This window comes from Octodon degus, unplaced genomic scaffold, assembly GCF_000260255.1.
Source record: "Octodon degus isolate 3935 unplaced genomic scaffold, OctDeg1.0 scaffold00245, whole genome shotgun sequence".
NCBI lineage: Eukaryota > Metazoa > Chordata > Mammalia > Rodentia > Octodontidae > Octodon > Octodon degus.
This window is the reverse complement of record NW_004524821.1, coordinates 1,938,193-1,949,680: the sequence shown is the minus strand read 5'-3', so window position 1 is coordinate 1,949,680 and position 11,488 is coordinate 1,938,193. Positions and strand designations below refer to the sequence as shown.

Here is an 11,488-nt window from a genome sequence, read left to right as displayed (position 1 = left end):
TAAAATTTAATATTTTCCATGTGTATTTGTCTTCACTATTGCTACCTTGTACTAGATCCCAATATTCACGCTGTTCCAAACATAAAATTTTTCTAAGAATCTAACCCATAAGTTGTTTTTTGAGAAAAAAAAAACAAGGAAAACTTCTTAAAATAATCTACTTTGATACAAGTTACTATGAAATTTGACAGGATTATTACATGAAAGTATTGACAGATTAGGAGTTGAGCAACATAGTCATAAATATAATTTGCTTCTTCAAAGAGTCTAAAACTTATGGAGATCCATGCACCACAAAAACAATTTCTAGTTGATTAAAAACCATTCAAATACATGCACTGAGATGTGTTTAAAACACAAAAGGTTTTTAAAATATGAGTACATAGCTAGTTGGCAACACTGGAAAACAGTGAAGAGTATCACCAAAAGAAGAAATTGGAAGAATTTTTAAAATACATAATCTAAACAGAATTTTTAAAAAAGAAAAATCAAAGCTGAAAGCCTTTAATAAAAAACAGATACAAATTCTATTTACTCATCATCATACTCAATAGCCCCGTTTTCCTGGAGAGCAGTGATCTCTGAGATTCTACAACCTGTGGTGGTATCTCATTCCAGGCACTCACACTTCCAACTGCAATGCTGCTCATTAGGACATTAGGTCCAAAATATGTAGTTTTATTTTTATTACTCAAAAAAACCTTAAAAGGAAAGAAAGACAAGGACTATTTATTATAAAGAATTTATTGTAAATGTGACATTTTAAAATAGATTAATCAAAATTATTCTTCAGAAAACATGACTTCCTCCTGTGAAGGCTCCTTCCCAATTCTCAGAGATAAGGAGACAAAAAGATGCCAGGAAGAATCTGGCCAGGCTGTACTGAGTTTCCTCTAGTTTATTACCATCAGGTCATATCCTTTCTGCCAAATTTTATTTCTCCAGGACTATCCACTTCATCATTAAACCTAGCATGAAAACACAAATGTCTAACCACTTCTTTGCAGTTTCATTTCCTTATAAAGGCTCCTATGATATGTAAAATTTACATTAAATAGCTTGGTTATGTTTTTCTCTTGTTCATATGTCGTTTGTTAAAGGCGTTTCAGTTGTACACTAAGGATAAGCAAGGAAAAGATAGTTTCCTCCTTTACAGTTATGTAAGTTTTAAAAAATATTTCAATGAAGCTCCTATCTTAAAGCTCAAAACTGGCTAATACTGAAAAGACGAGTAGGCTACACCAAAGAGAAAAAAGGAAAGAATAAGCATTTGTTAGTGCTTTATAAATTATCATCATTTTATCCCAATAAATGTTAGGTGACATTATCTCAACTACAGATGCACATACGTACATGCACAAACATATACATGCACACACATAAGGCTCACAGAATAATTTTATCAAGTTATTTGGGTATCAGTGACTACTACACCCAATTAAGCCTGGGATCAAAATATGCATATAAGCTCAAAAGCTGACCTAACATCTAAATAATTGGTCATTTATTTTCAAAAGGTATACAAGATAGTAGAGCATGTGTGTGTGTCTCCCCCCCAGTACTTTGAGTTGAATTCAGGGTTATAAGCCCAGTCCTTTTTAACAATTTTGTGACAAGGTCTCCTTTAAGTTGCTAAATTGTCCAGACTGACCTCAAACTCATAATCCTTCTATCTCAGCCTGCCAGAGGGCTGGAACTACAGGCATACAATAACACACCCAGCTAATGAATATTTATTTAAGGAAAAATGTGATAACAATAGATACACGAGGTGGAAAACAGCTCTTCACATTACTCTTATTAAATGGCTGAAGAAACACAGGCAGAGTATACTCTAATGCTATTTCTCAACCAGTTCATTTGCTGAGCAAGGCAGTCGTGCAAATCTATGGCATGCATATTTGTTTTTAAGGAAAAATATGCTAATGTATGAATTGTTTTTTTCCAAAGTAAAACCTCAGTATTCAGGTTTAAATGCACTTTGCAATAAATAAGTGGGTTTTGGGTTGCAGGTGGGCACTCATCTCTAAGAGATTTGGTATCACCGACTAGGATCTTTTCTACTCGCTCACTGACTCAAAACACAAAGACACTAATTTTGATTCTCCAATAGGTCTAATATGGTGTTCAAGGAAAATGCATTTGTTATGTTAATTTAAAAAATATTTGGAAAATGTCATATATATGTATATACATATATATATATACACATATATGTATATTCCATATGCTAATGTGAACATAAAATGTAAACTTTCTGATCTTCTGCTTTATTGAGAATGGTACAGGAAAATGAAAGCACTTAAAAAAATCTAAACTTAAATTATCAAAAACTGGGCCGGCCAGATAGCTCTGTGGATTAAAGTGCCTGCTTAGGCAGACGCAGGGGTCAGGAAGTTTGATCCCCGCCTGCCGTGCTGGCCCCGCCCTCAGGGTGTGCTGAGATGGCAATGATTGAGAATGGGTGTGGCTGTGCACGACCTTAATCCCAGCGCTTGGGAGGCTGAAAACAGGAAAATTACAAGTCCGATCTATACGGTGAAACCCTATAGACCCTGCACTAAATTAAAAAAAAAAATTATCGAAAACTCAACAAAAATAGAATTTGAAATGTAACATTTCACACTTATATGCAACACTTTGGAGCAATTTGATGCGTGTTATTTCATACTTTCTACAATATCTACCAGTGAGGCTGCTATTCTCATTTCACTGAAAAAGAAGCTTCAGAGAAGAGGCTTTAAGTTAATAGGTTTAGGTAAAGGGGGATTAGAAACAATCTAGGTCCTGCTATTCCTTCCTTACACAGCAGTTCTTAGCCAATGCTTTTGCTACTAGTCTCTCTACTTCTATCCCAAGGTGTACATGGTAACTAGAGCAACCCCTTGAAAATACAAATTGGATCATATTGCTTCTCTGCTTAAAATCTTTTTTAATGGATCCATGTAGTCTATAGGATGAAAGCCACCAACACCTGAGGCAAGCACTCCAAAATCAAAATCCTTTATGATTTGACCTGACTTTTTTAGCTTCACTTAGTCTTTTCCTCTCTTCACCTCCTTAGCCTAAATTATTCTAAATAATCTGCAGTTCCTTAACTTATCTAAAAGGCACCTTTCCCACAGTATACCAAATTCAACTTAACTTATACCTCATTCTTCACATTTTTAACTCAGAAAACAAATCCTCTCTTCCTCTCTTTCTAGCTCTTTTTTCCTAGATAACTACCTCCTCTTCTATGCTACATTTATAACTGGTTTATACTTATAGCACTTAAATATATCTTTCTCCTCTCCACTTGATGTGAAAACTCTGTGGGATGTTCTATTCATCATTATATCCTTAGGATCTAATAGACTGCCTGATAATAATAGGCATCAAATACCTGAAAAGCCACCAACATCCTAGGCAAACACTCCAAAATCTAAATCCTTTAAGATTTGACCCCTGACTTTTTTAGCTTCATTTACTGTTCTGATGATAATAGTCAACATCGTTTATTGAACTGAATTTAAATATATTCACTAAGAAAATAACAAACATTAAAATAGGACTTAGTTGGTTTTTTTTTTTTTTTTTTTTTTTTGTGGTATTGGGATAGAACTCAGGACCTTACACTTGCCAGGCAGGTGCTTATGTCACTGAGCTATCTCCCTAGTCCAGGACTTAGATTTTAAAACATAAATGTTTCAAAATGGAAAAAAAAAAGCCTGAAACTCTTTTTTTTAACCTCTTTTATTTGTTTATTTATATTTTATTAAGAAACAAATATCAATGAGATAGTTTCAAAACTGATTAATAGGACAGTTTCAATAATTAATACATTTTGTACAGTTATCTTCTTAGTGGTTATCCATAGTACAAGATGCAGACAGAATACTCTGTCCAAACACTATTACTACAAATCTTTCTTCTCACTGAATTAAGTGAAAGTAGCTGTATATCTATCCTAACTATTCTGCATATATAGATACAAAATGGTCCTTCCTTTGTATTGCCTTTTTTTGTTTAGTCCTGTCAGAAATGGGTATTCCATTGGCATCTAAATATTATAGGTGCGTGAATTTAGCAAAACAATCTAACACAGTCTAGCAGTCCACAATACTAGTGGGTTATCCACAGAAGTTGCTGACTTGAGCCTTTCACAGCTCAGCATATTAATATGGCTTTACTTTATATACCTCGTTTTTATACTTTTCTGCTGGATGGTTAAGACCAAGATAAAGCAAGACCTGTACAACAAGAAATGTAACGTTTGTATCTGGTAAGGTCAGTCAAGTACCCTCAGGATTTATCCGATTTATCCGGTAACCCTGTACCACAGTTTGCAGATCCTTTGTCAGAGTCAGTCATGTGGATGAGTTGTGGCCATTGCTTTACCAATTTGCTCTCTGTGAAAGCCTGAGAGAAAGTTTCCTCTCCACGCGACTCTCCTTAGGCACACTCTACATCATCGATCACTTTCCTCTGTGGACCCATAATCTACTTGATCAGAAAATTTGGGACACAACTGAGTTACATGATGTTACAGTATAGGTTCTCCTATGTCCTGAGTCTTCACTGACCTTGAAAGGCTACGGTCAAATTGTTGGCTGTCCTTGCAGCCCTTCTATTTCTCTAATTTTTGGTCTGCAAACTTAGGTTGTTAACCCTCCAGAAGAGAAGTTTATTATTATCCTACATCTTATGCAGTTGGATTTAACTTCACTATCTGTCTGAATATCAAACATCTTAGGCATAACATGGAACAGGTATTTTCCACCAAGTATTAATATGCTAAACATTAAGTCCCTACAGAATATGGAGATAAAAATTTAAAAAATGAAAAAATATTTAAAGAATATGAATAAACAATTACATATTTTTACACAGAAATTTAGAAATCTAGCCATATACAGTATTGTAGCAGGACAGTCCTGTGACAGTTTTTCTTTTTCTTATGTCTTTTTTTCATTACCCATTTAAAAAAAAAAAAAAACAACTTTTACTAGTGAGACAGTATGGTACTAACTGGTATGTCATCACAAGAAGTACATATTTAGAAGACCAGAATGACAGATATTCCAAGCATGACCCTTGTATTACACATTGCTATCTTTAGTGCAGTTGCTTGGTTCACAGGTTATCAATCAGCATGCATAGTTAGTCAGGTTGAGAATCCCACCAATTAACTGCTAGTTTCAAAAACTTGCTGATGTTTCTCAGGATCACTGCCTTGCCCATCTTGTGCATATAAATGTTTGGCTTTGTCCCTGTCCTGTTTCCCAGCTTTTCTCCTTGCCCTCTCCTCGTTGTCCAATCTTCAAGTTCTCGCTTTCCTTTTAATTGTGTTATACAAGCCTGAAACTCTTTAACTGAACTGTGTACAACAATGAAGCTGCCCTGAAAGTCTTGAAGTGTCTTGACACACTCTGCCCCAACTGGGCCTCTAGAAAGTTCATTTCTTTTGTATTACCACTGTGACAATTTCTTAGTGAGCTCAGTACAAGCAAAACAAATTGAAATGACAGAACTGGCAACTAATTTCTCTTATTTATCACTAGAGCTAGTTTCTCAATGATAGTGTCATGGATATGTCTTTTTCAATACAAAATACTTTTAATAGAGTATCTTCTAAGATATAAATACTGATACTGGTGCTAAGTAGAACCCCTCAAAATATAGACACTCATTTATACAAGGAAAAGGTGTGTTCTAAAAAAAAGGAATCTCAAAACTAAAAAGTGTAGATTTTCATGAGAAGTACTGGCAAGTAACTCATTATGAAATTCATTTACTGAACACTATGTATGTAGGGCAACTGAAGTACCACTGGGATTTGTCTAGCTTTATTATGATGGGTTCAGAAATTATAAGAGTATGCATGAAGAGAAAAAACCAAGAACTGATTGTAGGCAGAAACAAAGTTTATAAAACTAAAGTCCCCGTCTTTTTAGAAGTCTGTCCTAATAGAGTATCTCTACTGCATCTTTATTGAAGGCTGATCTCCTCAGATAAAACAAAGCCAAATCAGAAGCTGTTAATATAACAAAAGTAAATTTTTCAGTGCAACTAGATACAAATACAATCTAAAAGAGAAAGAAACAACAAAAAAAAATGGATAGGTAGAGAGGGAGATAGAAGGTGCTCAATGCCTTTCATCAGTGGTTCAGTACTCCAGGTATCATCACTGTTTTAGCTTCCCAGGATTGTTGTAACAAAGTTTTATATACTGAATGGCTTAAAATAACAGATACGTATTCTCTCAGCCCTGTGTCACAGCACAAGCCTGCAATGATAGCATTCTAGTATGCTGCAGTAAAAAGACTATTAGACCAGCTTGAGTGACTTATAAAGACCCTGTATTAAAATAAAAGCAGAGCATACAGCTCAATGCAAAAGTACTAGGTTCAGTTTTCAGTACTGAAAAAAAAGTATTGTCTTATAGTTCTGGAGGCTGGAAATCTGAAATCAAGGTGTTGGCAAAGGCCATATCCTCTGAGGCCTGTACTCAAAGATCCTTTATTGCCTCTTTCATATTCTGGCAGCCCAAGGAAACTAGATTGGAATCAGCTTATGAAAAGAAGTTTTAAAATCTTTTTTAGATCAAAGAACCATCTTAAAACAAGCTTTCTTTTTTCAAATATAACAACTATATTTGATTAAAGTGTACCAAGGAAGTGGTCCATTCAGTCTCACCTTGACATCTCCTCTCTGATGCCCCTGTGTAAAGACAAAAAGCAGTGGCACTAATCAACGTGTGACTGTCATCAGAAAGCCACTTAATTGTTCTTAATAAATACAGAAAAGCGGAGAAATTTCTATAACAATATACAGGGTAACTTCTGTCACTAGAGCTAATACATTTTTGAAGTTTATATTTTGATTTTTTAAAAAAATTATCCAATTGTTTATATCTTTTACAAAAGTAGAGGTAAACAGAAAAAAACCAAAACTGCTCCTTATCACATACCATTTGAGAAGCATCATCCTAGAGGTTTCACAACAGTTTAGATTTATAAATTAGAAAGTTAGTAAAATTACTCTAGTGACTGTATAGGGAAAATTTCAGGTGACATAACGATGACTGAAGTGTGAAGTACCTGGCAAAAAATGAGTGATAACTTTTAAATTTACAGAAAAAAAAAAGATCAGTATAAATTAGTCAAGGAAAGGTGAGATGTAGAAGTAGATTTTGAGAGTAAAAGACATTAATCTATCAATTATCAGACTGAATCTAGTTAGCAAATTTAGTTATTATTTATTATATGTAGTATGTAATACTATTTACTGAAATACCTACTTTCTTACTGGTTGCTGGAGATATGACCTAAAATACATCCTGCTATCATGAGAGATATTAACTGGTTAAAAAATACAAATAGATGAATTCATTTAATACTTTGAGAAGTACTACAAAGAAAAGTCATATAGAACTAAGAAATCATGCATTGTAGAGATTCAGAGATATCAAAGGAGCATTCCCTAAAGAAGTTAATTTCAGTTGAAATTCAAAGAATGACTAGGATGAATCAGGTAAGTGAGGAGAAAGAACATTTTATTAGCCATTTTCCATTACCACAATAATAGCTGACATTAGCATAAAAAAGTTTAGCTCACAGCTCTAGATGCTCAAGGGCACGATGATGGTATCAGTTGGGCACTAGTAAAGATTTCGTTATCAATGGCATAACCGTGGAAGAAATATGTACAGGAGGGAGATCATAGGGCAAGACAGAAAGCTAGAGAGCAACTGAGGTCCCAGAAGACCTACAGCAATCCCTTCAAGGAGAATCTGATCCCTGATAACCTAATGACCTCCCACTAGATCTTACTACTTCTTAACATGACTACACTAGGAACCAAGCTTCCAGTATACAAAGCTTTCAGAATGACATATTGAAACCATATCAGCATCCATGACAAAGAATACAAGAACGAGGATAGGATAGGTGGGACAGGCATGAACAGCCCACAGAACAGAGAAAAGACAGTATAGTTGATGCACAGAAAGCAAATAGGAAAGTGTTAAGAAATAAAAAATATGAGTTATGATATAGTTTATAGCTCTGTAGACTACAGATGAGTGGGCTAAATGTCAGAATCATAGAATCATATAATATGATTTTATCCATATGAAGTAGACTGTCAAATTCATGACACAGAATGTAGAATAATAGTTGCTATGTGTTGGGGATAGGTGAGAAAGTAGACTTATTTAATATTTATACAGTTTCAATTTTATAATATGAAAGAAGTTTTGGAGATGGACAGTGGTGGCAAGTTACATTGTTTTTAATGTGACTACTCAATACCACTAAACTATATACTTTAAAATAATTAAAACAGTAAATTGTGTTATGGCTATATTGCCAAAAATTTTAAAGCAATTATAAAAATAGTTCTATAAGCTACATTAAGGTAAACAAAAAGTATATGAAATATGTAAGGAAAATTGTATAATTATCAGATGTCAAAAAATTTTAAAGTTTACCCTTAAAATCAACATGAAAAAGCACTTGCCTGGTAAGCTCAAGGGCCTGAGTTCAATCCCCAGTTCTGGGAAAAAAAAAAAAACCAACATGAAAGATTGATGGAAGGAGAACCAGCAAAGAAGTTATAAACAGAAATGCAGGTACATTTAAAAAAATAAATTTTTGTATTAAAAAAGGTAATGAAAGAAAATGAGAAAAAGTCATAGGATTATCATGTTACAATGTGCATATAGTTTGATTTCTAAATTTCTTTGTAAAATTGTGTACTTACTTTTTTTATTTTCACAAAGCATTAGGAAATACTATGATGTTTTATCATTAAATGGTGCTGAAAAGTTTATACATATGTGTCCAGCCATGTATATCTTCTATCATTACTTAAGGTAAACTCAAAAAAACCCAAAAAACAAAATTGTAAAACAATAATCCAATGAACCATTAAACCCTGTGTGCTTCAAAGGTTGAGAATAAAAGCCTAAGAAAGTAAAAAAAAAGAAAGAAAGAAAAGAAATTTAGGTACCATAATTTAGGGAAAAGATGTTAGAAGCTTGGGTTATGATGGTAGCAGAAAAGATTCATCTTTCAACAAGTATTTATTGAATGCTATTATATGCCAAGCACTATAGTAGGAATTAGAAATAAGATTAGCAAGACTCTCACTTCCATGGTACTTTTAAACAAGTAAACAAATAATTACATTTTGTGATTAGGTGTTCAAACAGAAATAAGACTATGAAAGGATAATGGGGGAGGGGGCTGGTGTTCTATAAAGAAGTGATTTTCCAGGTGAGAGAAAACTGATCAACAGCCAGGGAAAGCTTTTTCCAGTCAGAACAAAAAACATTTACAAAATCTCAGAGACAGAAAAGTGACTCCAGAGACAAAAAAGAAGTTAATGCGCTTGGATCTTAGCTAGGGGATAGTGGTCCTACATGAGACTCTTTTCCCTATGCAAGGGAAAATGTGATTCGTACAATAAGAGCAATGGAAAGCCACTGGGGGATTTTAGACAGAGAGCTGACATATTTGTACCAATACTGATAGGGAAAAGAGACTCCGTTTTCTTTGGTAACTCTATTTTAAAAGTTACTTAAGTTCACTTACCTGTAGATAAACTCTCTACAACCCCTTCCCATTTAGCTAACCATAAACACACTAAGAGAAAAACAAGGTCATAAAGATAAGGACAAATAGTTAAAACAAATTAGGGAGTAGGGTAAACGTTAAACCACAATGACCCATGGCCAACAGTATCTGGAAAATGTAAACCTTGTGACAAATATGTGGCATTCTTATAAAATTTCTGAGAATGAGGTAATAAGGTGAAGTGGTTTCTACAGAAACTTGAAAAGCATATAACCTGGAAGTAAAGTCCAAACACAAACCTCGGCGTGAACATTTTGTTTTTCCTGACTCAGCATCAGGGTGTCAGCTGCTGGGTTTCAATAAAGCATCTTTGTTCCCTATGCTTTTGGTCTTTTGCGAGTGTTTCACTCACTGCTGCAACAATAATACAGGTAGGAGATGAGACAAAGAAGCAGAAGCACAAAAATATTTGGGGAGGTGATATAATGGTCCAAAAGAAGAATTATCACAGCCTAAATAAAGGAATTGGTGTTGTAGAGGGATGTAAAGATCCATTAGATATTTAGTCCTCATAGATCCCAGCAATGAACTGAAAATAAGAAAAAATAATCTTAGAAATCACGCCCAGCTTTTAGGCCCGGGCAAATAAACTAGTAATTAGAAGTCATTTGCTGAAATAGGCAACAAGAAACAGTATCAGAATAATCTACGGTAGTGTGGGGTTTTTTGGTTTTCTTTTGCTGAGAATTAAACCCAGGGGCTTCTATGTACTACCCACCATTAAACCATAGAGTTACACCCCCAGCTCTCATAGAGAACTTTTAAAAATTGTGAATTCCTATTGTCTATCATCTGTTGATCCTAATTCTATATGTATGTATTTTTTTTTCTTTACTTATTTTGGGATGTTTGATATAGAGATTTTCAATTTAAAAATTTTTCTCCAGTTGATTCTAACAATCAATAAGGTTTGGAAATTACTAACACTGACCAAACTAGAGCAGGCCTGTACTACTGTTAACCAAAAGAATACCAAAATACCAAAGTCAATATGTGGAAGAAGAATGGTACAAATGACAATCCCTGAAATACAGAATTAACTGAGTCAAAATTGTAAACAGAACCATACAGATTCCTCTAAACCACATTGAAAGGATAGCCATCCTTATACAGAGGTATAAGACAGCCGCTCAAGTTGGTCTGGTTTATTCTGAGAGTCATAGTTATGGAAGTATACTGCAAAGAGATTTGATAGGAAAAACACAGGATGAGATGTGTATTGACCATACATATGAACTTCAATCAGGCTCTATCAAAAATGTAACTGCAAGCCAAGCACAGTGGTATAACCAGTAGTTCCAGTATTTTGGAAGCAGCATGCAGCAAAACTGCTTCAACTTAGAAATTCAAGGCCAGCCTGGAGACAGAAGAGAGGGAAGGAGTGAGAAAAGGCAAGCTTAATATAAAATAGGGGCGATACAAAATATTTAACAACCAATATAGTCTAGATATTATCCAATCAGATTGTCAATTTAAATAAAAGGTAATTATAAATAATCTACGCATATCAATGCATATTGAAAAACATTGGCTCTGAGGTAAGCTAGTTAACATGAAAGCACTGGAAAAAAATACGGCTTTCCTAAAAATAATCTTCATTCTGTCTATAGCCTGGACTGAAGCCTTGCTAAGTTGAAAAAGTCTACCCAGGGCTAAAAACAATATGAGTAATGGCAAGGAAGACAGGACCTACAACTATGAGTGAGGGTTTGTAGGGCTCTCTCAAACACCTGAGTTACACATTATTAGCTGATAAGATGAGATATATCTCAAGGAACTAGAAAAGCAAGACCAAACCAAATGCAAAATTAGCAGAAGAAATATCAAATCTCAGAGCAGAACTATAGAAAATAAGCTTTAAAAGCACA

General features: G+C 34.3%; 1 protein-coding gene across 4 annotated transcripts in view; it reads right to left on the bottom strand.

The window, feature by feature from the left end:
- Scmh1 (Scm polycomb group protein homolog 1) overlaps positions 1-9,970 on the bottom strand; it is a 178,450-nt gene extending 168,480 nt beyond the window's left edge. The window contains exons 1-2 of one of the 4 annotated variants that reach the window (XM_023706200.1): positions 9,860-9,970; positions 6,653-6,702 (exon numbers count right to left, since the gene is read on the bottom strand). The gene's annotated coding sequence lies outside the window, so the exon portion shown is untranslated. Of the gene's footprint in view, positions 1-6,652; positions 6,708-9,859 lie in introns of those variants that run through there. The other 3 variants (XM_023706201.1, XM_023706195.1, XM_023706196.1) reach the window with 3 other exon arrangements.
- Positions 9,971-11,488: the final 1,518 nt, after the last annotated feature.